Source organism: Canis aureus, chromosome 35 (genome assembly GCF_053574225.1).
Source record: "Canis aureus isolate CA01 chromosome 35, VMU_Caureus_v.1.0, whole genome shotgun sequence".
Taxonomy (NCBI): domain Eukaryota; kingdom Metazoa; phylum Chordata; class Mammalia; order Carnivora; family Canidae; genus Canis; species Canis aureus.
Genome location: NC_135645.1, coordinates 19,278,169 through 19,305,721, shown reverse-complemented (window position 1 = coordinate 19,305,721; position 27,553 = coordinate 19,278,169). Strand labels below are relative to the sequence as shown.

Sequence of the window (27,553 nt, the reverse complement as noted above, 5' to 3'; positions counted from 1 at the left end):
TCCATGCTATTAACCACTATAGGGAATAGAGAAATTAAGGGAGAATTTATCTTCTTGCCATCATGTGTAATGAGCTATCTTAATACAATACCCAAGATCCTAGGGTAGCTGTGTGAATTAATGAAAATGTTTTGCACAAACTTAACATGTTGTGAGGATTCAAATGTTTAATACCACCAACATCTAACATTATCTTCTTAAGTGTGATGGAGATGGGTCTTAAATATCTATTTGAATTTGGAGCTATTTTCTGGATCTCAAAGATATCTATAAATACTTTATTATCATCATATATTGCCATAAACAATGAGGCATTTCACTAATTCAGGTATAACAGCTCCAATAATTCATAGAAGTTCAAGGAGACTAAGCCCCATTTCTTTGTGCCAAATCCATTGATAGTTTGCATTCTTAATTAAACATGTATGCACGGGTGCCTGGGTGACTCAGTCTATTAAGCATCTGACTCTTGAGTTTGGCTCAGGTCATGATCTCAGGGTTGTGAGGTAGAGCCCCATGTCAGGCTTCACATTGGGCTCTGTGCAGAGTGTGGAGCCTGCTTAAGATTCTCTCTCTTCTTCTGTCCCTTTTCCTCTCCTCTTTCTCTCTTCCACTCTAAAAAGAAAAACAAAAGACAAAACAAAACAAAAACATGTTTGCATGTGTATATATCAATATATATATGTATATATATATATATACTTTTTTTCTTATTTTGAAAACATCTTTTGAATCACATTTTACTCATAAATATATGAAATATCACATATAACTTCCAGGACACACCCATGGTCTGGAAATTAGGAAATATATGTAGCTTGTTCACTATTAATCTAGCAAACCAATTTGTTGTTATTATTTAATATTATGCTAGATTTTTAGCAAATTTGTTATAAAACCCAAAGGCATTACAGTCATTTACTATTAAGCTAGACTTGATGGAATACATAACCTCTTTTACCTTTCCACTAATCTTTCCCTGAACAATCTCCTAATTATGCTTACTTTCCTACATTATTTGCTTTAAAGAAACATGTATAACAATCTATAAATGATTATGAAATGTATCTCTAAAGAAAAAACATCGAAATGAAGAAGAATATAGATATTTATACCCAATTTTTTTCAAGGAGATTTGAAATGATTTCTGAAACTTATATACTTCACTACCATAGAAACAGATAACAAGAATGAGCAAAGGGGAAAAATAACGAAAATGGGAGATGACATTGGGGCAAAGGTTACCCAAAAATGCATATTTAATTTCTTTAAACATAGGTCATTAATTTGACTCTGAGTTTCCTAACAGCCAAAATAATGTGAAAAATACTATCATTTTTAAATTAGTGAGTCTATAAGGAAATGAAATATAGTTGGTCAGCAAAAGCACAGTTAAAACTTGCGTGAAAGTGCTGATTTCTTAGAGGACATGTATTTATTTAAACCATGCTATCAATTGACAAAATATTTTTATTCTTTTTTTGTAGAAAGGATTGCTCTTTTGGTAATAGAAAACTCTTTAGCATCTCATTACTTTAGAATCATATTAATTTTATAATCAAAGCCATACTGAAAGATCAGTCATTACATACACCAGACTTGTCTTTAAATGACATTCAGTGGTTTCCAACACCCAAATCCAACTTCAGATTCTGCAAATATGCCATGATAAAGAATATCCAAAAAGTGAGTGACAGACTTTGAAGGCAGTTTACAAAGAACGGTTCAGAAATATTTTGAGCGATGTTGATTACATAGGAAGAGTCATATAAGCTCTTAAAGCGAATATTTGAGGGAGATAAATGGTTGTTAAGATAGTTTTCATTTTTTATGTGCCCAAATAATTATATTAGGTTGTGATTATACAATATATGGTAGTCCAGGATAAGCAAGATATTTGCACAGCCTCCTATTTAGCTTGGGGATGTAAATAATTAGTCCTTGCCCTCAATAAATATATTCATAGGTTGTTTTTTTTCATAGGTTTTTATATGCTTCTTGTATACATGTCTTTTTTTCCTCCCTTTAACTAGAGACAGTTCCTTTAGCCAAGGAAGAATAATTGCTTTTTTCACTTTACCCTTGGCCACTAGCAAAGCTCCTGTTAGGTGCCAGCAAATACTTGTTGGATAAATGAACTATTCTCTGATTCCCTGAAACACTAGCAAACTGCCCAGCTTTCTTGTCATATGCCGTGTACAGGTGTGGCCTTGGAACACATTCCCACCTATCTTTTATTGAAAACTCAGAAGTTAATAATAAGGAGATGTGAAATATATTAAATGTCTTTATAATCTCTTCCTTCTACGCCTTGGGTAAATGCTAATCTGAGGTTCTGCAATCTGCGTGACTGGTATAGATGACAGCATGCGTAATTTGCTGATATTATTTTCTCAGGCTATTAAGCTCTGCCCAACCTTTTAAGAATATTGAATTGGAAGATCATGTTCCCACCATTTCAGGAAATTGGTAGCGTCACAGCCCAACAACTTGAGAAAATAACATTATTTTAGAGGGGAGGTTAAGAAGAAGAAAAAGCAACAAAAAAAACTGTCCTAAGATCCTCAGACTGGAAATATGTGTCCAGTGAACTCAAAATTACATCAATGTGAAAAAAGCAGCAAAAAGGATACCACTGTGATTTATTTAACTGATAAGCTCTCCTTTAAAGGTGTCTGGTATGCAAAATGCTAACAGTAAATGTTAACCCTTTATTTTCTCATAAATGAACAATTTCCCCTGACTGGTGTGGGGAGGTGTGGGGAGAGGGTGAGATCCGCTTTGTTCATAATAGAAAACTGCTTTGGGGAGATTTAGGAAATGTAAGTGCAATGGCGGAGGAGGAGGTCTCTTTAATGAAGACAATCTAATCAAGACCACAAAGGAATGTATTACACAAACGGTTTTTGAATACAGAGAAGTGGAAAATACAGGAAGAGTGGTCCTTAGTCTCTGTGACCTTTCAAAGTGGGAAATATGTGAGTTATAACTTCCCATTCTGATGGCTCTTCCTAATTAAGGGTGTGACTATAAGGGAGAAGGTAAAGCAAGCTTCCAAATAATATCAGTTTCCTAGCAACCATAGCTCCAGTGGTTTAATGAGATTTTAAATGCAAACAATAAACCTCAAGTATTGAGCTTGAAAGGAGTGTTAAATACCTTGGGGCAAACAGAGCAGTTCTTCAAAGGAAACACTCTTCTGAGGTGGTGGGCAGTGCTACCAGTCTGTTTCAAAGCCCTCCATGTACTCAGGGACCTACAACGCTGCACATCTGCACTGAATTACATGGTGCTTAGAGTATGCTTGATGCACTGTGGACCCCACTTGTTTCCTGCCAGGAAACAGACTTTAAGAATTGGGTGGCTAACCTGATGTGTGCCTATAAGGATTCTTTACTGCTTTGTATTTTGCAGCCTAATTTATTAGATTGTGAGTATACTCTTCAAAAGTTTGTTTTTCCTCCATTTTCAGTTTCATTTAGCATTATCTTTTCCATTTTTAAAACACAGCCTCAAGAGAGATCTAAGCGAACTCTATAGGATACCATTAGCACAGCCCTCAAAAGCAGCGTGTTTTCAAAGTAGGTCTCATTCATATAAACTGATCCATATGAGCAAATAATAAAAATGAGTGAATATGAGCTCTTTCAGAGCTTCTCAGTTTAAGGGCGTAATATCCTCTAATACCTTGTGGGCATAAAATGGAGGTTCTTGAAGCATGGTTGGAAAGCAATTGATTTATGTACAGTTAAGTCTCTTGCAGAAGAGGCCCCTGCCTCTCCTCAAGGGAAAACTGATTGACAATCAAAGCCATGGAAAAGGTCCCAGAGTCTTCAGTCTGAATCTAGTCATGGTGGATCATGGGTGGATAGCTATTTAACACAGAAGAACGCTTCCCAGGAAAAGAAGTACATTATTTGTTGGGAGATGGGGAGGAGAGCTGGAAATCCTATTTTAGGGACTTTTTTTATTTAAATATTTTATTTCAAGATAATCATAAATTGACTTTGCTGTTGTGAAAAAAAGCAGTATGGAGAGGTCCTATGTATGCCTTATCCAGTTTCCCGATATGGAAGTACTTTTAAGCCTTGATGCAGTTTATACAAGAACATCAATGGAGCTGTAATCAAGCCAGCCAGCCTCCAGAAGAGCTCTTCATTTTGACAGTTCTACATATGAACAAAGATGGTGCTCATTAAATCATCACTAGCACTGCAGGTGCAGCACTATTAATTGGTAGTCCACCAGGGAGCACTACATTAGAAGCAGACCAGCAGATTCAAGAGAGGAGGCCCCTGGCAGTCAGGAGGGAACTCTTGTCATTTCTTTGTCAGATTTGAATCAAATTATTTTGGGGGCTCGGTTGACATTTATATCTCCCTGCTGCAGGTGAGATTTCCTATAAATAAAATTTTGAGATTGGAGATCACTAGGCAGGAAATTTATTAGGGAGAACTCTTGGGATCAACACTTGGGGAAAGGAAGGGAAACAAGGGAAAGGAAGGGTAAGAAGAAGTATTGGATAAGGAAGATTAGGATGCATATGATTTCCCAACGGGCCTTTCAGAGTGTTTTGTACTGTGGTGAGGGTGCCAAACCTTGACCAATTATTGAATGCAAGCTGCGCATTAGAAGGGGATGTGATTTGGGGGTAGGAAGCCCAAGGCAATTTATAAAGACCAAGACCTGAGATATGTTGGCTGGTAGTAGTTCCAAAAAGCTGTAGGAATAAATACCTCCGTTCTATAGGAAGATTCAGGCCTTACAGAACAGTATCCACTATAGTATATTCCTTGTACTGGTCATATTTGCTCCTTCATAAATAATTGACTAGGACTAGCTAGATTGGCGGTTATGATGGGTCTCTTTTACTGGTTCAGTCTTATAAGAAAAAAGGTTGGTGGCATGAATAAAGTCCATGGTACTACAACTGATCGTAGGGCTACAACTGATCGTAGGGCTAATTAATGCTTACCATCTCCCTCCTCTACCATATACTCTAGATTCCCCCTCATCATCAGCTAGCATTTCTGCTAGACCTCCCTTCCCAGGGCTGTGACTGTTGCTTGCACTTGCCCATTTATTGTTAAGGTAAGGGAAACTGAGATGAATGCAGGTAGATCACCTGGAAGCCAAACATAGACTTCCTTGTTCTCGCTGAGTAACAGCAACCTTATCTCCTCCTGAGTATCCGAGTCAATTCATTGCCATGATGCTGACTCCTCTTCCTGTGTACTTGTCCTTTAGACCAGGTGAGAGCCCAGGTGACACCTGAGGTAATAGCTTATATGTAACAGGACTCTTTGTGTGTCCCCTCATAAAAGTACTCCTTCTTCGGGTATTAGGACTTTTAAATCTATAAAGCACAGAGTTGTGTAGACAGAAACCACAATTCCCAGGATGGTCACAAGGAATGACCATAAATGGGGCCACCCTTCCTTTCATCCCTTGATTCTTTTTTTTTTTTAAGATTTATTTATTTATTTATGATAGAGAGAGAGAGAGAGGCAGAGACAGGAGGAGGGAGAAGCAGGCTCCATGCCGGGAGCCCAACGCGGGACTCGATCCCGGGACTCCAGGATCATGCCCTGGGCCAAAGGTAGGTGCTAAACCACTGAGCCACCCAGGGATCCCCTCATCCCTTGATTCTTGAACTCATCCTTCAAGGAATTCTCTTCAAGCTGGTCTCAGTTTGTCTTCACAAACTTCTTTGCTCTATCAGACTGACAGCTTCTGGATGGTATACTGTGTAATGTGGGCAATGGGTCTCATGGGGCAGTGGGGTCTACTCCTATACCTCTTTTGCTATAAAATGGGTGTCTTGATCTGACATGATATTAAGAACCTGATTTGGTGGATCACTCTGTAGGCCTTTGGACAGTGGTGCCATTTGACATCCTGCAGTCTGGAAAGGCAAATTCATATTCAGAAAATATTCCTATTCTTGTTAAAATGAGTCACTTCCACTGTTGAGTAAAAAAGGGTCCAGTATAGTTAACCTGCCACCAAGTGTCTTTGTTTTCTTGAGGGATGGTGCTGTATTAAGGACTCATTGTTTGTCTCCATTGCTGACAGATTGAAGGTTCTGTAGTGGCAGTAGCAAGATCAGACTTGGGGAGGATGAGCCCAAGCTCTTGGGTCCATGCATAGCTTCCATCCCTGCCACCACGGTTACTACATCCAAGCACCCACTGTGTAAGCATTGGAGTGGCCAAGGACAGAGGCTGGTCAATAGCAACTGGCTAAGTCATTTTGTCTACTTAGCTGTCTAGTCCCTCTTCCATGATGGGTGTTGTCTGGTGGTATTGGTACGTCATGAAAAAAATTTCACATTCTGTGCCCACTCCTCTAGGTTCAACGATGGGCCTTTGCCCTAGAACTCCTTGTCCCCAGTCTTTCATTCTTTCTCCTTCCAGGCCCCTGACCATCTAGTCCAGCTGTCCACTAGTGCTCATGAATTTCTACATATCCTAATTTTGGGCCACTCCTCTTTCCTCATAAAGTGAATGTACAGGTATACCAACTGCAGGTTGCTAATCAGGATGATTTTTCCCTCACTGCTATCTCTTGAAGCCTCTCACCTCCCCCAGTCCTCTGAAGGGGATTGCTATGGTCAATTTTTTGCTCCACCAACACATTAAGCCAACATATTTATGAACCAAGCCCTGCTCCAAATCCCCATGTGTCCATACATGTAAGGAGATGGAGAGGTGACTGACATGGTGGGGAGTGGAGATGGAGTGGAGAATGGCGATGGTGTAGTAAAAGACATAGTGATAGTGGAGTCAGAGAAGGTCTCAGACATCTGCTTAAAATACAAGCTTAACTTGTGTCTTTGGGCATTGCTTATACCAAATCTCAGATGTGCTACTTTAATATTGTAATGAATTCCTGATGGATCTTCTCATCTTAACTATAGATCTACTCATGAGGGAAGCTCTGACTACATGGTCATTTGATAACCACACGGTGAGCATTCTATCTCTACCAGTGTTCAGTGATTTAAAACAGGAAATCATCTCCAAAAGGCACATAATTCTCTGCAGATTCTTGCTGAATAAACTGTACTGTGTTTCTCCTATGGAGACTCACCAAATACTCTTTTTTTCCCATCTGACATTTTCTTTTTCCCTAAAGACAACTCCAACCACAGTGTAAGGCCTGAGAAGCAGAGCTGTTTGTCCTATAGACTAGACTAACTACTGAAACCTTTTTTGATACCCACTCAAAGCTAGTAGCTTTTCATGTCATACTTTACTTGGGGAGAATAGTTCTTCCAGTTGTTTCAATATGCTGCACCTAGAACTTGAAGAGGCCTACCAACTGTTGTGTTTTCTTCTTCATGGGGAGAGATATCAGAGGCAATCATTTATCCTTTACTATATATATATATATGTATATATATATATATTCCTGACCATTGAACCCCTAAATACTGATATGCCAAACACCTGAATCTCCTCATCCTCCAGAATAGAAACATATCTAACATACTTGTTACTCTTGCTTTTCCAATCTGATTAGCACGATGTCACCAACATAAGGTACTAGTGAAATGTTTATTATGATGTTCAGATGATTCAGATCTCTTCAGTTTTTATTACAACAGAGGGTAAGGACTTTAAGATAGCTCTGGGGCAAGACATTAATATATATTCTTGTCAGTACAAAGGAAAAAGTTTTTCTGATACTCTTTTTGAGAGGAAGGGAAAAAATGCATTTGCCAGACCAATGGTCAAGTTACCCTATTTTAGCAAAGGTACAACATCTAATACATCTGCAATTGAGCCTATTCTTTGGCTCCATTTGTGATTATCTATTCTATCCTTCAGGATCTAGCTGGCTTTCCTAGTAGCTAGGCTGGTGAATTAAATGGAACTGAGATGGGGCTATTACCTTTGCTCCATTAGGTGTTTAATCTTACACCAATGTCCACCATTCCCCTCAGGTTGCAAAAGTGAATTTCATTTAGCACTTTGTTTAGGAGGAGGAGACAATTTCAAGAATTCCATTTTCCCTTCCGTACTGTAAGGCCTCTTACCCTGCAGGCCAAGAAACCACTGTGGATATCGTGCCCACTACCAAAAATATCCCTCTAAATTATATATTCAGAGACTGAGAAAATGGCAATCAGTTACTTCTATGGACAAGTGAACACAATGAGAGTCAGATCTGCACTAGAGACTCCATTTATTACTTTGCTCCCATATCCTTCCACTCTCATAGGGGGTAGGGAAGGGAGTTTGGTAATGAAAGTACTTTGGTATCAATGTCAACTTAGACCTTGTGAGCCACAGTCTAAATGGCTGAGTATACCCCTTATTGAGTAGATGGTTATCCCTGAAATAGATTCTATACAAAAACCTACAGGTAGGAAGTTTGCTGGGGAGTACTTTAAAAATCAATGCCTGTAGAAGAGTAAAGGATACAGGATTGAATAGAAGAACAGCTTGGACTGTGATGCTGTCTCAAAAAAAGATCTCAGCTGGTCTCTCAGGGAGCTCTGAAACTCTGCTAATTGTTGAGAGTCATAAGCTGCAACAAAAGAGCCAAGACTTTATATCTCTGTGATTACTTACTGGATACAGGCTATATAGGGAAGGGGATATGATATTGGGTGAGGTGACTCTTTTAGCTGGGGCAATTTGAATAGAACCGATAACTGAGGGCTTTCAGCTTACATCTCTTCCAGCAGCTGGGGGGAAAGAACTTTATCCTAAGGAGGGATCACAGTGTCTACTTTACCCCCTTGCACTTGATGCCTTATACCATAAAAGAACACTAGTGAACTGAAAAGAAGTTCAGTGTCTCTCCACAGACATTCAATTTAATTAGCATCATATTCTCCAGTATTCAACTGCACACCAAACACTAGCCATACTTAAAACACTAAGTATATCAATAAAACATAGATGCATGTGTTATTTTCAAATTCATTTAGAATAACATATCACTAAACTATATAACACAAATTGTAAAAATTTTAAAGCAAAGACCCTCCATTCTTAAAAAATTCCAAAGGAGAGCCAAAGAAACCAATACGAGGGATATTTTCTCTTTCCTAATTTTCATGAGAAGTAACTAAAATATTTCTTGGAAAGAAAACCTGGGCGCAGATTCTAGTTGTACTCCCTTTATGTGGCCTAGGGCATGTAGTTAGGGTGTCTTCTAATTATATGATGTAAGGCATGCTCTATGTCAGTTTCTTATATGGCATGAATGGGGTGTGTGTGTGGGGGGGGTGGATGTGTGCATTATGACTACCTCAAGGCTTACTGTGAAAATGGAAATTTTTTAACATGCAAAGGTGTTTTTGTAAGCTACAAACTAGTATGTGAACATAATAAAATTTATTATATTTGATTTATTATTATACTTCTTTCTGACTTCAAATGGCACATGAAGTTTTATCCTTCACTATATCTGTATGAAAAGATCGTTAGGTAAACATACATACTTCCATTCAATAGCTCCCCCTGGCTCAGACACTAGACTTGACTCAGTTCTCAGTAAATAATGAATGAATTAGATTCCCATTTATCATAATAAATATCAGTGATCAATCTACAGATACTAAAAAGTACTATCTATATAAGACCTACATGAGAATATCCTAATCATATTGACTCCCAAAGAGATTTGGTATAGAGATATAATATCTTAGGGCTGGAAGGGGTCTCAACAATCATCCAATTTAGACACTGCTTTTACAGGTGAGGAAATAAAGGCACAGATATGAAGAGAGACATGCTTGAAATCAGATCCAGCTAGTTATATTAGAGTCCAAGCCTCTCAATAAGCAGATAAGCCTTCTATCTTCTGCACCCTTCTTTATGTCATTATTCTATTATTCTGGTATCTACAGAAGTAAACCTTTTCTAGAAGAAAAAAAAAGGCAAAATGTTTTCTACCATAATATAATATCTTAAAGTGGTTTTTCAAGTGAAAGTGAAGCTTCTTAATCTAAGAATCTAGAATTAGAATAGAATTAGAATCTAGAATCAAATATCTACAATATTTGATTTTTAAATACTTAAGAAATTTCTAAAAATTATTTTCCTACTGGTTATTTAGATAGAATGTTAGGAAACATTGGGGAAGATATCAAGAACAGATGAAAATAGTAATATATAGGCATGTCTTCCTAAGGCAGTGATAAAGTAGGAAAGTGAGAAACCAGAAAACCTGAAAGGCATAAATATGGGAGTGTCACAATAGGACAAACATTTGTAATGAAAGTATTTCCTGTGGCTTTTGAATGCCAACAAAAATGGCAAAGTATTGACAATGAGGGAAAAGATGGTTTTGTGGAAGTTCTTTTGCCAAAGAAAATAAAGTTAGCAAGGATCTTAAAACAATAAGGTAGGAAAACTTTTAGAGATGGTTCCTCCCCCCAATTTTTTTGCCAGTATTTCAAATGGTAAAAATATTATTTTTCTTTAGACAGAAAAAAATGGAATACATTAGAATTCTGCACATATTTACATCACAGATCTGTCCAAAAACATAAAATATACTTTGGCTTATGTTCCAGAATTTTAGGGATCATTATCTTAATGTGCTTAAGTATAAGTCTTAAAAAGAAATTGGTTATTTCCTGTACTCACATTAGAGGTTATACTCTGATTTCTTTCTTTTTTGATTGATATAGTAATAGAAATGCTATTTTCTGTATAATATGGACACTGTTGGACATTTATAAGTAGTATATTCAGCATTAATATGATATTTATGAAAGTGGAATAGATTCATATGGATAGTCTTATTAAAATAGAGAAATTTTGCTTCTACATGCTAAGTATGAGGAGAGCAGATCAATGTTTTGGTCAGAGTGCCTTTTAATTTATATTCAAAGAGATTTGGTGTTCTTACTTTTTAATAAGTTGCCTTTGTAACATGGAGACCTTTACTCAGAGAAAGTGGGAAAAGATAGTTTGTAATCTTGATGTTCTATTCAGCCATTAAAAGAGGATATTTGGAAATTTCCACTTGTGCCAACCACTTTAAAAACCCACCATCCTTTAATACCCCTACACCTAATTATTAAGTGTCAATCGAAACTGACAGTAGGACAACAAAACCACACAATTACACGGAAGGATATGCTTTCAAATGTCATTCTAAATTTACAAAATTGCATAGTTTTACAGTACTCTTATGAAAATGTCAAAAAAGTGCCATTCCCTAAATGGTGAATACAACAACAAATTCACAACCTTAAAGCATTTGCTTTTTATTCTTACAAACAATGATAAAAATACTGGAGTCTAATTCTTGCCTTTTTATTTCATGAGGTAAGCGTTTTTATTTCATATCTATTAGAATTCTCTTACCCCTCGAAAAAAATGTGAAAAGTATTGATTCAGTGATCTTAATGTTGCTTAATTATAAAAATCATTTGTTTTTGTGATAAAATATTTAAATAATATAAAGAAATAATGTAGGAGAAATTTAAATAATACAGGAGAATAAAGGAGAAAGATTAAAAGCTACTCCATTCCTAAGCTGAAGCAGCCAAATTCGGGTGCTCAACGGTCATGTGGAGAGTCTGATTAAAATGGAGAAATTAATTATTAATTTTTGGCTAATACTTTCAGGTATACTCTGATATATAGATATTTATGGATATGTTTATTTATAATCATTATATATTATGACATATTTAATATAATCATATATAATAAATGAAAAACATATCATAAATACTTGTATAATTGCATGTCTATGAATGCAACTGTAAGATAAATTCTTAGGAAATAAAATTAATTCATCAGAAAATTTCTATGTCTATGCATTTTAAATTTAAATTAAATTAATTAATATTAAATTATATCAGCTAAATTTAATACATTTCAATATAGTCCAGATGTAATCCATTTTAAGAGTTTAAAATTAATCAAAAGTGACCACAAGATAAATGACTATTTGTAAAAACAAATAAAAATAAAACTTAAATAGAGCAAATGCTTTGGGAAAAATAGTTGATGGCCAACATTAGAATTGAATTTTGAGAAGCATGACCTAAGGACAATAGCAATCACTAGTGTTTAAGATCTAAAATGAAAATAAAACTAGAACTTGAGTTATATTAGGTTAACAAATTATAGGGATACCTGGCTTTACGGTACTTCATTGCACTTCACAGACATTCTGTTTTGTGGAGGTTTGTGGCAATACTGCATCAAGCAAATGTATCTGTTCCATTTTTCCAACAGCATTTTCTCAGTTCATGTGAGGCATTTTGGTAATTCTTACAGTATTTTAAACTTTTGCACTATTATTATATTTTTATGGTGATCTGTGATCAGTGCTTATGAGTCACTGAAAGCTCAAATGATGGCTAGCATTTTTTAAGCAAGAGTATTTTTAAACTATGTACATTGTCTTAGAATCAATACTATTGGACACCTAATAGACCATGGTAAAGTGTAAAGATAACTTTTATAAGCACTGGGAAACCAAAAAATTCATTTTACTTGTCTTATTGCAATATTTGCTTTATTTTAGTGGTCTGGAACCAAACCTGAATTATCTCCAAATATGCCTGAATTAGGAAAACATTAATAATAGATGTGGTTATTTTTTTCAATTTGCAGCATCATAAAAGCAACCACAATTATTTAATGCCCAATGAGATTACATATATCACCAATGCAGACATAAGCAATTAGCCAAACATTTGGATGATTTCATGTGTACAACCATTAAAATCATACACTTTCCTGAAAATGTTAAATAACTATGGAACAAAGTGGTATGTATCTCCTAATTCTTAACCATTTTTACTGCTAACTGTTCAATGACATATTGTATTTTTTTTCCTTGCTCTTTTACTGGGAGGGAGGAAGACCTAGATGTTTGAAAATGTATCCTCACTATAATTATTTTACTATTTAGATAGAAAAATTAAAAATAAGTCTTTTCATATAGACAAAGAAACATCATCCTCACAACTGACTTTTCAAAGTTAAGCTGCTAATTATAGCTAAAGACAAGACAAACAGGTTTTCTGAAACCAGCAGTTTTTCTATTACACTGAATATTATAGTGTGAGTCAACAAGAAAGAAGTATTCACACTAGTTAAGCCCACTTTACAACTTTAGGTTGTATTCTATTATAATAAAGTACAAAAAAATAAAATAAAATACACCTTATTTTATTTTTTTTAAAGTTTTGCAATTAGAGGAATTTAATATCTAGAGTAAACAGTACTAGGCTGGTCACTGTGTAGTAGTCCCAGTTTCTATAACCACAGTAAACCAGTTTCTTAGGCACATGGTGCCCGAAGGAGATTATTAGATCTCCAATTTCTAGTGAGCAATTTGATAAATGGGGAAACATACAAATTGGGAAACTTTGGGCCTTAGGTAGATAGATGCAAGAAGTGCAAGTGTGTTCAACTCTTCTGAAAATGAAAACTACATACAATGCATAATCTTCTGTATTTTTTCAACATTTTAACCTTAAAAAATGTATTTTAAAATATATTTCTTAAGCTCTTCTTATCAACCTTTTTTTGAGAATATGAGTTTTATTTCAAAATGTCCTTCCATTAATCAAGTTTTAAATTTAGTGTATATTGTTTTATATGCATTAAATTACACAGGCACATAATAGAGGAAGAAACATTTGAGTTCTCTGTTTCTCTCTCTCTGTGTCTCTCTCTCACATCTACACACATTCAGCAAGCTTCTAACTTAATGACTGTATCCTAGAGATCACAATAATCTCAGATTACCAGTATCCTCCTGGTGCCAAATAAAGCTATAGCAATAACACCTAAAACATTATTCATAAAAAAAGATTACCATCTCTTTAATAAAACATCTTTTCCAGGACTTCCATCATCAATGCCTGAATGATTTAGTGCTCTTGCTTTTTATTATGACACATATCTGCATTGCTTTCAGAAGAATTCACTCATCACTTCACCAAGATTAAATTTAATGTACATACTATGTAGATCATTGTATTAAGAATAATACATTGATCAAAATATGGGTTTGATTCTGTGGCTCATATTGTGCCAAGTCCTATAGTTTACATAGAGAAATATAGTCCTGTGTTTCTAAGAGCTTCCAAACTCTCGGGGATTAGTGATCAACAACAAAATAATCAAATAGCAACAACATATGATGTATGACAAATGAACAGAAAGGCAGTAAAGTACTGTAGATTTTTAAGGAAAAAGGATTGTCATTACTTCATAAAAGAAATTTACCTAGAACTGTCCCTGGAAGATAAATGAGATTTAGACTTGCAGAGGAAAAAGAAAGCTCCAATTTTGATGTAGATAATTGAGGTAGACTTATGAAAGGGACATTGTAGGGGATTGGTTTAAGGAGAGGCAACATATCCATCTTGACAGGACAGATTTTAAGGAAGTTTATAAGATACATTCACTGAAAACCAGTTGGTCTAGGTCATTCTAGACCACAGGAACATGCTAGTTCCAAAGGGACTTATAATACAAGTCCAAGGAAAAAGCATTTTATCATATAGAAAGAGAGATTCCTGGAAACGTTTTATCTGAGGTGGTAATGCTTTATAAAAATTTTAGGTATGTGAAGTAACGTGAATTGTTAAATGGATGATCATAATAATACTTAAAAATCTACTCAGCACTTACTGTGGAAGAGGCCCTGTGCTAGGTGACCAACATGGATTATTTCATCTTAAGTATGCTTAAAGACTTATGTTATAATAATACCTTTTTACAAGGGAGAAGATAAGCTAAGAAAGGTTCAAAAATGTCCCAAATATTCCCAAACTAGCCCACAGATGAGCCAGAATTTAAATGAAGGCAGTAAGTCTGTAAGCCAGGGTTCTTCTGGAGGCAACTAATTACAACTAGTCTTTTTCAATAAGTTGCTCTCTGTGTAGCAACAGTAAAAATAAAAAGGAATGTAAGGGTGTTTTAAAAACAATGTGAAGGTAGTCAGAACAGATCAAACACTGCTGTGAAAACACAATAAATTTAAGGAATAAAATTTTTTAGTAAGGACGTGTTAGTATTACATGATTTTCTTTGCAGAAATTTGCTTCCTTCTTTTCTTGAATTATGTGGTCATGCTAATGATAGCCAGTTATCTTAGATTGGCTTGACAAAAAATTCAAGATGAAAACAATCTGCAGATGTTTCAGAATAGACTCATTTTGTTAGATTGCTCTGTGGGATGGTTTGGTTTTGTCTGAATAGTTTCCCCGCAATATATGTAGAAATGATACAACTCAGATTTGTAGATAGATTCTTTAAGAAAAAAATTAGTGTAATCCTTACCTATGTTTCCTAAAGCCATTCTTCTACCTAATTATTTTTCTTTTGGAGTAGACATATGGGTAGCATTGAAAATCTGCTCACAGAAATTTCTTGCTAAGTTTCATCTAAGACATAAAACAGGTTCTTGCAGAAAAAAAAAATAACAATGGGCCCATTGACTGCATCAACTGATTTTTGTCAGTTTTCACCTATCTTCTTTAGAGACATACTTATTAAATAGCTTCATACAAATCATACTAATGAAATATAAATATCTAAACTTGAAGTAAGTGTTTGAAAGGGCATTAAATCTGGCATAAAATGTTTCTCTTCTGAGGTTCCTATGAAGGCATATAGAGGGTGTTTGATGAATATTTATTATTGAATGAAAGTTGAATACAACTAATTTGAATGCAGGTTCCAGTTCTTTTCCATATCTACTTTAAAATGCCATTTACCAAGATTTATTCTGGATGATCAGATAAACATAGTTTTGTGAAAATATGCATCACGACCATGACACTTCTCCAAGTTCCGAAATGGCTCTGCATTTTACTCTGAATAAGATCAAAGTCCTCACAATGATCTTGTGTTATCTGGAAGCTGCTTCCTCTCTGACCTCAGCTCTCTTGCTCTCCCTCTCACTCACTCTATGTAAGTGCCTTTGGCCTCTTGGCTACTCTTCAAACAAACTGGGTACCTTCCTACGTTAGAGCTAATACTGGTTGGTTCTTCTGTCTAGAATCTCCTTCACAATTTCAACATAATTGATTTCCTTTTCCTCAAACATTTGCTAGAAGACATTAATAAGGCCAACTCTGACCTATTTAAATATGATCCCCCACTGATCCATCTTTCTTTTTTTTTAAGATTTTATTATTTATTCATGAGAGACACAGAGAGAGAGAGAGGATAGAGAGAGAGAGAGAGAGAGGCAAAGACTCAGGCAGAGGGAGAAGCAGGCTCCATGCAGGGAGCCCGACATGGGACTCGATCCCGGGTCTCCAAGGATCACACCCTGGGCTGAAGGTGGCACTAAACCACTGAGCCACCCGGGCTGCCCTGATCCACCATTCTTGATCTTCTTTCTCTTGTTCCACGACTATACTTTGCTGGTCATCATTTTCTAACACAGTAGAAAACCTACATGTAATGTATTTTTAAATCTTTATGACTCATTCTGCTAAAGTGTTAGCTCCTGGAGAGGAGGAATGTTTGTTTTGTTCACTGTCGAATCCCAAGCATCTAGTTCAGCATCTAAATGCTAGTATTGAATTAATATTTGTTGAATGAAAGGGTGAATGAAAGTATCTTCCCATTCTCCAACTAAAATTAGTCTCTAAATAGCCATCTTGTGTTTCAAAGCTGCAGTGTAAAAAGTCAATAACTTCTCTAGTTGGCCAGTCTTTCACTAGGGAAACATAATGAATATAATTCTGGCAGGGCATATTTTTCTAAGCATTTAAAGCAATTACTAGTTTAATACTGTGTTTAATTGTTGAAATCTGATGAGTGTGACTTTATAGAATATCAATTAAATAGAGTGAAGTAGACACTCTTTAAGTCATATACAATCCTATTATCTTTAATAAGAGTAGATGATAAAGAGCATATCTCTGAGACAGGAAAAATCAACACCATGATCTTAACTTATGTGTCCTTTGAAACTCTGTCTGTCTCATCTTCAAATAAAACCTCCCAATACCTTGACACTTATAAATTCTGAGTAAATATTTGTTGATACAAAATGCATTTCAAAATGCATTTCAAATGTCTTTTTCTCTAGTATCTATGTAAGTGTCAAGGATTCTGGACTCTTGGACTCTTGCTGCTGAGACTTAAGAAGATCTCTGGTTGTTCCATATTTCCATCTAACCAATGAAGAATCTTGACTAAATGACTTCAGAGCTCCCATTCTATCAATTTTCTCTTATTTAACATTTCTGCTTGATTAGAGAATTCCTTAGATAAAAGAACAGTAGGAGGAAGATTAATGAATTTTTTCCTTCAAATTGTCATGCTTCAATTATGGTTCTCCTTAATCTGTGGCTTAACAAGATAGTATTTTCACTTTAGTTGAAACTACAAGCACCATGTTGAAAGAATATCATCTCCTTGTTTTAATATTATACCCTAAAAGGAAACAGTTTTATACAGTGAGCAGATATTAATGCTTGGCTGGATTTCATCAATGACAAGAAAATAATAAATTCTACATTTTCTGGATTTGCAGCCAGTGCACAATATTGTAGGTTACAATGTAGTATTGTATCTGAAGAAAACAGTGTGAACCAAAAATGGAGTGACAGGCCTTAAATTGGATCTAGCATTTCAGAATTTAATGGAAAAATTCTAGAATGAGAAAAGGTTAAAGAAAAAAATAATCAAAAACATCTTTCTTTAACAATTATTTTGCTATGATCTTAAACTCACATATTTGATTCAAAACTTTTCCCTCAATTTCATTTAGCTAGCCAATGTTGTCATGAAGCAATTAAAACTTCAGGTTCTTTTAGCACTGAGTACTCTCAAAATAGTTCAAACAAAAGTAGGATTTGTAAAAGGTCACGCCGTAGTCTGAATGTTTGTGTCTCCCCAAAATTCGTATATTGAAACATAACCCCTGGGGTGACAGCAAAAGGTGGTAGGGTCATTATAATGTGACTAGGTCAGAGGGTAGAACACTTATGAGTGGGACTAGTGCCCTTATAAGGGAAGCCTGACAGACTTCCATAGTTCCCTCTGCCATGTGAAGATACAATGAGAAATCTGCAGCCCAGAAGAGGACCCTCACAAGACCATGCTGACACCCTGATGCTGGACTGGCAGCCTCCAGAACTGTGAGAAATAAATTTCTGTTGCTAAACAACTACCCAGTCTGTGATATTTTGTTATAGCAGCCTGGAAAGACTAAGATCCCCACTACCATCACCATTTCATGAATACCTAGCAATATTCACAAAGACTCAGGAGATTTCTTTCTTAGAATATGATCATTCTTGGCTGCCCATCTGGTCTAGGAAGTAGATTATAGGGGATAGCAATTGCATTAAGTCTTCTTCCACCCATTCCTATATTGGCATCCAAAAAGATCTCCTCATCATGAGGACAAAATAAGTGGGATTTCTGCTTCCTAAAGACTGACGAATAAGTTAATTAATTTAATATTTACTTCTTCTTTCTAGGACCAGGGCTAGGCTATAAATCAATGCTATTTGGTAGAACTTCCTGCAATGATGAAACTGTTCTAAATCTTCCCTATCCATTACACTAGTCACTAACCACATGTGGCTTTTGAGGAGTTGGCATGTGATCAGTGTGACTAAGAAACTGAATTTTTATTTTGTTTAATTTTAATTTATTTAAATATAATTTTACTTAGCTGCATGTGGCTGGTGGTTACCATACTGGACAGTGCAGTTCTAGAGATATGTCTCTGAGCAGGACCAACAGGAGCTCTGCCAGTAAAAGCTTATAGTATAATGGACAATAAAATAGCAAAGGAGAATAAGTAGAGCAAATACTTGATGGAGCTTCTTTCTCAACTGTTTTTACTTGAAATGAAGGGGAAATCATTGGCAACAGGAAATATCCAAATCTTGGTGATAGGACAGGGAACAATGCCTTTATTTAAGTACTTCTAACAAATATTACCGTGATACATATGTATATGATTCTAAGAAACATTGAAATGTATCCAAAAATCCTCCCCATGAAAAATCTTCTCCTAACCACCTTGAAAAAATAGTCTATCAGATTTGGCCATCTTCTAATTTAAGCAATATGATTGGCATCACCAGGGATAGGCAACAAGTCAACTTTAGGTCAACATAAAGAAAATATTTCTAATTAATGACTAAAAATGAGATGAGGGGCATCTGGGTAGTTCAGTGGTTGAGCATCTGGTTTGGCTCAGGTCATGATCCCAGGGTCCTGGGATAGAGTTTTGCATCAGGATCCCCACAGCGAGCCTGCTTCTCCCTCTGCCTATGTCTCTGTCTCTCTCTCTCTGTGTCTCTTATGAATAAATAAATAAAATATATTTTTTAAATGACATGATAATTTTCTTACCACTACAATTGGTCAAACAGAAACTAATGATAAATTTGAATAATAGTTTAGGAAGACTCATGTATCATGAAAGACCTTGGATTAGATTGAACAATTTTTTTTTCTTACTCTTCGTGCTTAGTTGCCTCATGTAAATGGTCATAGTGACACTGTCCAAAGAGAGTGGACTAGGTATTTCAGTCTTAAAAGCCATTATGACTAATCTCTTCTGGTCAATGAATTAATATCAATTAAAGTTAAATTATTTAAAAATTTCCACTACTTTTAATGATAGTAATGTAACATAGTTGTTAAAGATTAAATGAGGTACTAAACTTCATCAGAAAATGAAAATTAAAACTAAAAACTAAGGCTAAACACTTAGCCATTCAATGTAATTGTTTTTTCTGTCCTGTAATAACATGAACTCACAAAATAAATTTATTTGCAAAGATAATAAAAGTGCTCAGTATGTAAATTTGATTTATCAATTCTTTCCACACTTTCCCTCTTTGTAGTCTCTAGACATACATCTTTATGGCTGCTTGTATTGCTGCTATTATTCAGGAAAAGTCTTATTTGAAATAGAGAAGGAGGGAGGGAAGGAGACAGACTACAGAAACTATTAAGAAAAAAAGGAAGGGAAGGAGGAAGGAAGGAATTTGCTAGTGTTGAAATTATGATGTGGTTGAGAGAAGACAAATGTCAAATCTGCTTTTAAGGATTATGAGAGGAAATTATTAAACCAAGGTGACTAATTCTATTTCTATGTATTGTTCCATACGAAAACTCCCTTAAAAATGGAAAGCTTTCAACAAACCAAAAGCCAGATTTTGTGAGTAGATCAAAATACTGTGTTTTTGTTAGTGACCTTATTTTACCTGTCATTTTTCCTCTTAGTTATTTGCAGGGTACTGCATTTCAAAGTAGAAGATCCACTTTGTCAGATGGAAAAGGTAACTGAGCTTATCCAAGCCATGTGCTTCATTCCTGAGCTGACTGATGGAGAAGATGGTATGATATTGCTAGTTCTTCAGAGAATGAAGAGAGAGAGTGAGATGGAAAAAGAGAGATTTGATGATCTAATTAGAAAAACCAAGGATCAGACTGAGAAGGAAAATCAAAACTTGGGTGGTAATAAATAAGGAATTATCTACATAGAATGATCTAATAGGATACATAGTTCAAATGCATTAGGGCAAAACATTAGCAGAAGACAGTAAATTTTATTTATTTGAATGGTGCGGGAACTCAGCAGCACACAGGGACATGGTGAAAACGGGTCAGGAGCTGAAGAACACTGTCTTAACACTTGGAAAAATATACTTTTTTTTCCTAAATCACACATAAATGTTTTCTTACCTTTGAGTAAGTTTCCTCTAGAAAGGATCAGAAATAATTGGCTTGATCTGAATTTGGTTGATATTACTTTCTTCGTCCATGAGAGAAAAAAAGAAGTTTTTGGTGTTCTTCAAGGAATTTAAAGAAAATATTTGGTCTATTTAAAATCTTTTAGGGTAGCTTGCAAGTTAACTGAAATAATGCTGATATATTTGAAGAGATCTTTCCTTTGATACTGCTACTATTCCATGAAGTAAAGAGTAAATACCATTTTCCACATTTCATTTTAAAGAGAACTAAGGCAACACTAAAATAAATAATGTAATGACAAATGTTCATGATTATCTTTCAAGTCAGTGACAAAAATGTCACTTAAGGGGTGCCTGGGTAGCTCAGTTAGTTAAGCATCTGCTTTGGGCTCAGGTCATGATCTGGGGTCCTGGGATCAAGCTCTGCATTAGGCTCCCTGTTCAGTGGGGAGCCTGTTCCCCTCTTCTTCTGCCCGTCCCTCTGCTCATGCTCTCTCTTTCTCTCTCAAATAAATAAATAAAATATTTTTTTAAATGGCACTTTAATACTTTTAAAAAGGGGAAAAATAAATAGAAAGTTGTTGGGTTTTTTTTAACCTTTCCATCTATACTCTCAAAGCTACTTGGTAACATGCTCTACGAAATGGGTGTATGCTTTTTGCCAAAGATTCAGATATCATTTGATACAAATATTCAATTATATTTATGAAATGCAGAAGTAGAGAGATTGGTTTCTGTTTTCTTTACATCTTTGGTTGTTTGGTTTTGTTTGTGGATTTTTTGCCCTTAGGATAGTTTGATGTGTGTGTGTTTGCTGTCTTTCTTTGGTTAATAAAATGAAATCCAATATTAGATTTGTATTATTCACAGTCCTGCTAAGTAAAAAGTCACATTTTCATCAGGATATAGGAAGCTTAATAGAACATGACCCCTAATAAAATAATAAAATAAGATGATGGGGCTTTAATAATTATATGTTCACTTTTAGAGTGGCAGCCAAGACTGTTTTCATGGTGAGGCATTACTAATGCCACTATTCATCTTTCTGTCCTAATTCTCTGTAAATTCATATTTGAAAAGCCTCAATCATCTAATGAAATCATTTGGAAATTATTTATTAAAATGCATAGTTTTCCACAAAACACTCTGGTTTTCCCTTTCATACTGTCAATAGAAATCTGTTCTCCACCAGGGTTTAATGTACATCAGTGAATAGCTCCGGAGACAATTCTTTGCCCTTTGGACAATTTTTCATAGTAGAGGGCAGTGCTGTTTGAATTTAAATGACACTGCACTTGAGACCAACAGTAATAAGCAAGCTCTACTAGACTTTCATTACTTTTTTTTATTATTATCTGAATATAATCATAAGCATTTGATGCTAGCTTCCACAGCCTTCATGTGAATTATAAATATCACATTTAAGTTTCTCTTTAGAAGAGAAACAAGATTTCTGCTGTGGATGAAGAAGTGAATACAGTGAAATAACATGATCTGTTTACCAAATGTGCTTGCCATCGGAAGAAAGAAAATGCCTAGAAAATGGGGATTGGCTTGACAACTCATTATTAAAAAATAAAATAAAATCCTTGTCTACACCATGGGATGCATTTCTGAATACAGAATTAACCTATTAGCCCACTGTCAAAATAAAGCTTCCATCTGAATGCCCAATTACCTGTTCAAAAGACCCCCACAAATCATTTGGGCAAAGGCCTTTATGAAAGACCCGCCTGAAGGTCAGCAGTGGATGTCTATGATGCAAGAAGGGTGAAAAACATACAGAGTTCAAAACACCATCCTTTTTATTTCTCAACTCCAAACAAAAGAACCTTTTTAATCTACAATTAACCTCATATATATTTCAACACAGGTATATCTCGGAGATGTTGTGGGTTTGGTTCTAGACTACCATGGTTAAGAAATATCACAAGAGAGTCATGTGAATTTTTTGGTTTCCCAGTGCATATAAAAGTTATGTTTATACTATACTGTAGCCAATTAAGTATGCAAGAGCATTATTTCTAAAAAAAATACAGATACTTTAATTAAAAAATACTTTGTTGCTAAAAATGCTAACCATCATCTAAGCTTTTAGCGAGTTGTAATCATTAATCACAGATCATCATAACATATATAATAATAATGAAAAAGTTTGAAATAATATGAAACCTACAAAAATATGATACAGAGACACAGGGTGAGCAAATGCTGTTGGAAAAACAGTACAGACTCACTCAACACAAGGTTGCCAAAAACCTTCAATTTGTACAAAATGCAATATCTGCAAAACACAATGAAATGAAACACAATAAAATAAGGTATGTCTATAGATTTTAATTACAACGGTGGAATTGGATAAAGACGATGTCTACCACCAACAGAATTTACTCTCTCTCTCTCTCTCTCTCTCTCTCTCTCTCTCTAAGCCCTAAGAAATCCTACCAGCAAAGCAAAATAAGTCAAGGGTAGATAAATAACCCACTCTAAAGTAGATTGCTCCAGATTTAGGTGATTGTCCAAGCCCTGATATCACTGCTTGCTTTATGCATATGGCCCATTAGTCTCTGTGCTAGGTGAATTTTTGGTGATGCAACTATTTCAGTAATGATAGCTCTGACTATGCCCCCTGCTTACCTGATTTTATGTATGCATATATGCATAAGCATGACATCGAAAAAATGTATTTAAGTAAAGGTTATCAGCCTTTAAGAATTATAATGAAGCTACCAGGTAAAGAAAAGGTCATAACTTGCATGTTACATAAAAATAATGCAAAATTTCTCTTTCTTGAGGCACTATCTTAAATCACTTCTGTTCTGCGAAGACTTTAATTCAGTGTAGCGAAAATACTCTTCAGTTCCCCTAAAGCTTCCATTTTACCTGAATTGAACTTCAACCTGCCTGCTTTCATTTTATTTCACAGTCACTCAAACACTAAGGGAAATGTGAGAATCAATTTCAAAAGAAGTATACACCTCAGTGACATTAATAATGATGTACAGGAGTTCCATTTCATCTTAAATTGACCAAGACAGCATTCAGGCCAGAAGATCACGAGATCATGAGCAAATGGATAGTTTCCCACATATACATGACTGAATGATCAATACTTGTATAAGAAAATTGGTACTACCTTTGCAAAATTTGATGAAGTCTATTATATAGTTAAAATATCAAGCCCAAGAATCAAATTTTCTCTGTTCAGATCTTGAGTTTGCCATTTGCTTATTCGGTGAAACTGGGAATCTAAGTCTCAACTCTTTACCACAAAATGAGAAAAACAATAGTGCCTATTTCAAATGGTAATTGACGGTTGTGAAATAATTTCAGTTGACTAGTTGTGATAGAAACCATAAGGTCCTCATGTTCTTAGCATACTGCCTGACAAAACAGTGAGCATGTGTTAAGTGTTAATTCTTATAAAACAGTTATATTGTGAACTAGACAAATTTCAGATATTTTAACCAATGTCTTTGTTCTGTTCTTCCAGGTATCACCTCTATTGTGTTCAATCTTCTAAGTTCCTTTTTTAAAACTAATTGATGTTAAGTGTAATCAAGTTTCAGTGAAATACATAGGTGTGAGTTAGGATATTTTATGTTCTAACCTAACCTAGAAGTTGTCAAATGGTTTTCTACAAATGGAAAAATTGTAAATATTTTAGGCTTTGAGAGTCACATGGTCTTTGTTGCAATCAGTTCTCCTCTGTAGGGCAGAAGTAGCCTTAGATAATACAGATGAATAGGTATGGCTATGTTCATCTAAAAGTTAGTTTATATAAACTGATATTTGAATTTCATATGATTTTCATGTGTCACAAAACATTACTTATATTTTGATTTTCTTTTCTACCATTTAAAAAGTTAAAAAAAAAAAAAAGAAAAAAGAATTGCACTGAGCTATGCCACCTTAAGTAGGATCTTTGTCCAGTCACATAGATCAATGGAAAAGAATTGAAAACCCAGAAATGGATGCATAACTCTATGGTCAACTAATCTTTGACAAAGCAGGAAGCAATATCCAATGGGAAAATGTCTCTTCAACAAATGGTGTTTGGGGGATCACTGGGTGGCTTAATGCTTTAGCCCCTGCCTTCGGCTCAGGGCATGATCCTGGGGTCCTGGGATCAAATCCCACATTGGGCTTCCTGCATGGAGCCTGCTTCTTCCTCTGCCTGTGTCTCTACCCACCCACCCCCCTCTCTATCTGTGTGTGTGTGTGTGTGTGTGTGTGTGTGTGTGTGTGACTCTCATGAATAAATGAATAAAATCTTTAAAAAATGGTGTTGGGAAAACTGGACAGCAACATACAGAAGAATGAAACTGGACACTTTCTTACACCATACACAAAAATAAATTCAAAATGTATAAAAGACTTAATGTAAGGAAATCATCAAAATCCTAGAGAACACAGCAGCAACCTCTTTGAGATAGTAACTTCTTACTAGACATGTCACCAGAGGCAAAGGAAAAAGCAAAAAAGGAACTATTAGGACTTCATATCTTCTGCACAACAAAGGAAATAATCAACAAAACTAAAAGGCAACCTTTAGAATGGGAGAAGATATTTGCTAATGACATATCTGATAAAGGGTTAGTATCCAAAATCTATAAATAACTTATCAAAATTCAACATCCAAAAAATAAATAATACAGTTAAGAAATGGGCAGAAGACATGAACAGACTTTTTTTAAAGAAGACATACAGATGGCTAAGAGACACATGAAAAGATGCTAATATCACTTATGAATGAGAGTAGGGAAATACAGATCAAAACCATAATGATATATCACCTCACACCTTTGGAATGGCTAAAATTAACAGCATAGGAAACAATAGATGTTGGTGAGGATGTGAAGAAAAGGGAATCCTCTTACACTATTGGTGAGAATGAAAACTGGTACAGCTACTCTGGAAAATGGTGTAGAGGTTCCTCAAAAAGTTAAAAATAGAATTACCCTATAATCTAGCAATTGCAATAGTGGGTATTTACCCAAAGAATACAAAAATACTGATTCAAAGGGACACATGTACTCTGACATTTATAGCAGCATTATCTACAATACCAAATTATGGAAAGAGCCCAAACATCCCTTGACTGATGAATGGATAAAGAAGTAACATATATATGTACAATGGAATATTACTCAGCCATCAAAAAGAATGAAATCTTGCCATTTGCAACAACATGGATGGTGCTAGAGTGTATTATGCTAAGAAAAATAAGTCAGTCAAAGAAAGACAAATACCCTATGATTTACTCACATGCAGAATCTAAGAAACAAAACAGATGTAGAGGAAGAAGAAGGGAGAGAGGGAGACAAATCATAAGAGACTCTTAACTATAGAGAACAAACTGGGTTGCTCTAGGGGAGGTGGGAAAGGGATGAGCTAAATGGATGATGACTATTAAGGAGGGCACTTGTGATGAGCAGTGGGTGAATGATGTTTCACGAAATTCTACACTTGAAACCAATATTACACTATATGTTAACTAACTAGAATTTAAATAAAAATCTAAAACAACAACAAAAAACAAATATAGTCTTAGTTTTTAGTTTTGTTGGCCATATACAATACATAAATTGAAGATGAACAGTATTTAGGCCTCAAGCTATAGTTTATCTAACTCTGTTTTAATCCACTATTTCTACTAAGACTGTTTAAATGCTATATCTTGTATTTAAAGAGAAATTATACATAAATTTTTCAAAATTCTTGACTATTTAATAGTCAAACTAATGAAAATTTGTTAGTAGTCTAATATTTAATATTAACAGTCCTAAGAGTGAACAATGTTAGGAATTCTGAACACAATTTGGTACAATCCTTAACTTTATTTTTTTGTTTGTTTTTTTGTTTTGTTTAACTTTATCCCTGTTTAAATATAGAAATAAAGTAAAGGGCACTTTCAGACATTGCTACTGAAATTGTTCACTCTTAGAAAGAGAATATAAACTAGCTTACCTGATCCATTTAATAAGATATCAACTCTGGAGTTGTCCAGTGACAAGACCATTGGAAGACATAAAGGAGGCTAGATAGTTGGAAAGAAAAAAGTTCTTCCCAGAGGTGACCTCTAATCTTGCAATAGGAAAAAGGATTGGATGTGGTTTGGATAATCAAATTGGATATTTCAACTGTGGTATCAACATTGCCTGGGCAATAACTTGTATGGCTTTTTGAGAATTTGGATTGTTCCAGGTAGAAAAATAAAAAAGGAACAGATCATCCAATGAATAAAAGGACTCTATCACTATACATCTCTGCTCTATGAAAAATCTTTTGAAGATTCTATTAGAATATTAAATACCATCTGAACTTATGTAGTTTTGGGGCTCCTTAACATGGAGAATGAAAAAAGAAGATGAAGATATAAGAGGGGAAGAAAATGGAAGACAGGTCAATGTAAATGGGGTTTATAAGTTTATATTTGGAATTTCCAGAACTTGATTATCATTAAGACCATTCAAGAATTTAGTCTCTGTTGCATTAACTTGGAAGAGGTTCAAGTTTAGAATACAGATGAATTGCTTAGAACATTCATAGTTCACTAAAATACACATGGGCAAACTACAACCCAGGAGCTAACTCATCTCACCTCTTGTTTTTGTAAATGAAGTTTACTGGAAGACAGCCATGCTTATCCATTTATGTATTAGCTATGATTATTTTTGTGCTTAAATGGCAGAGTTGATTAGTTGTAACAGAGACCCTATGGTCTGCAAAGCTAAACTATTTACTGTCTGGTTCTTTACAAAAAATGTTTGTAGACCCCTACCCTAAAATCTTACTGTTCCAGGTGTGTTCTGAAGACCAATAGCATCAGTATCACAAGAAAAAATGGTTAGAAATGCAAAATCGCATGTC

At 35.1% G+C, this 27,553-nt stretch overlaps 2 long non-coding RNA genes across 14 annotated transcripts in view; both read right to left on the bottom strand.

Moving 5' to 3' along the window:
- Positions 1-27,553, bottom strand: part of LOC144305133 (uncharacterized) — a 332,824-nt gene that overhangs the window by 164,444 nt on the left and 140,827 nt on the right. The gene's annotated exons all lie outside the window — the stretch shown is intronic.
- Positions 265-20,436, bottom strand: LOC144305134 (uncharacterized). Its single transcript, XR_013372163.1, has 2 exons — positions 20,192-20,436; positions 265-615 (listed from the first exon to the last, which is right to left on the bottom strand). It is a non-coding gene; the product is annotated as an uncharacterized LOC144305134 (long non-coding RNA).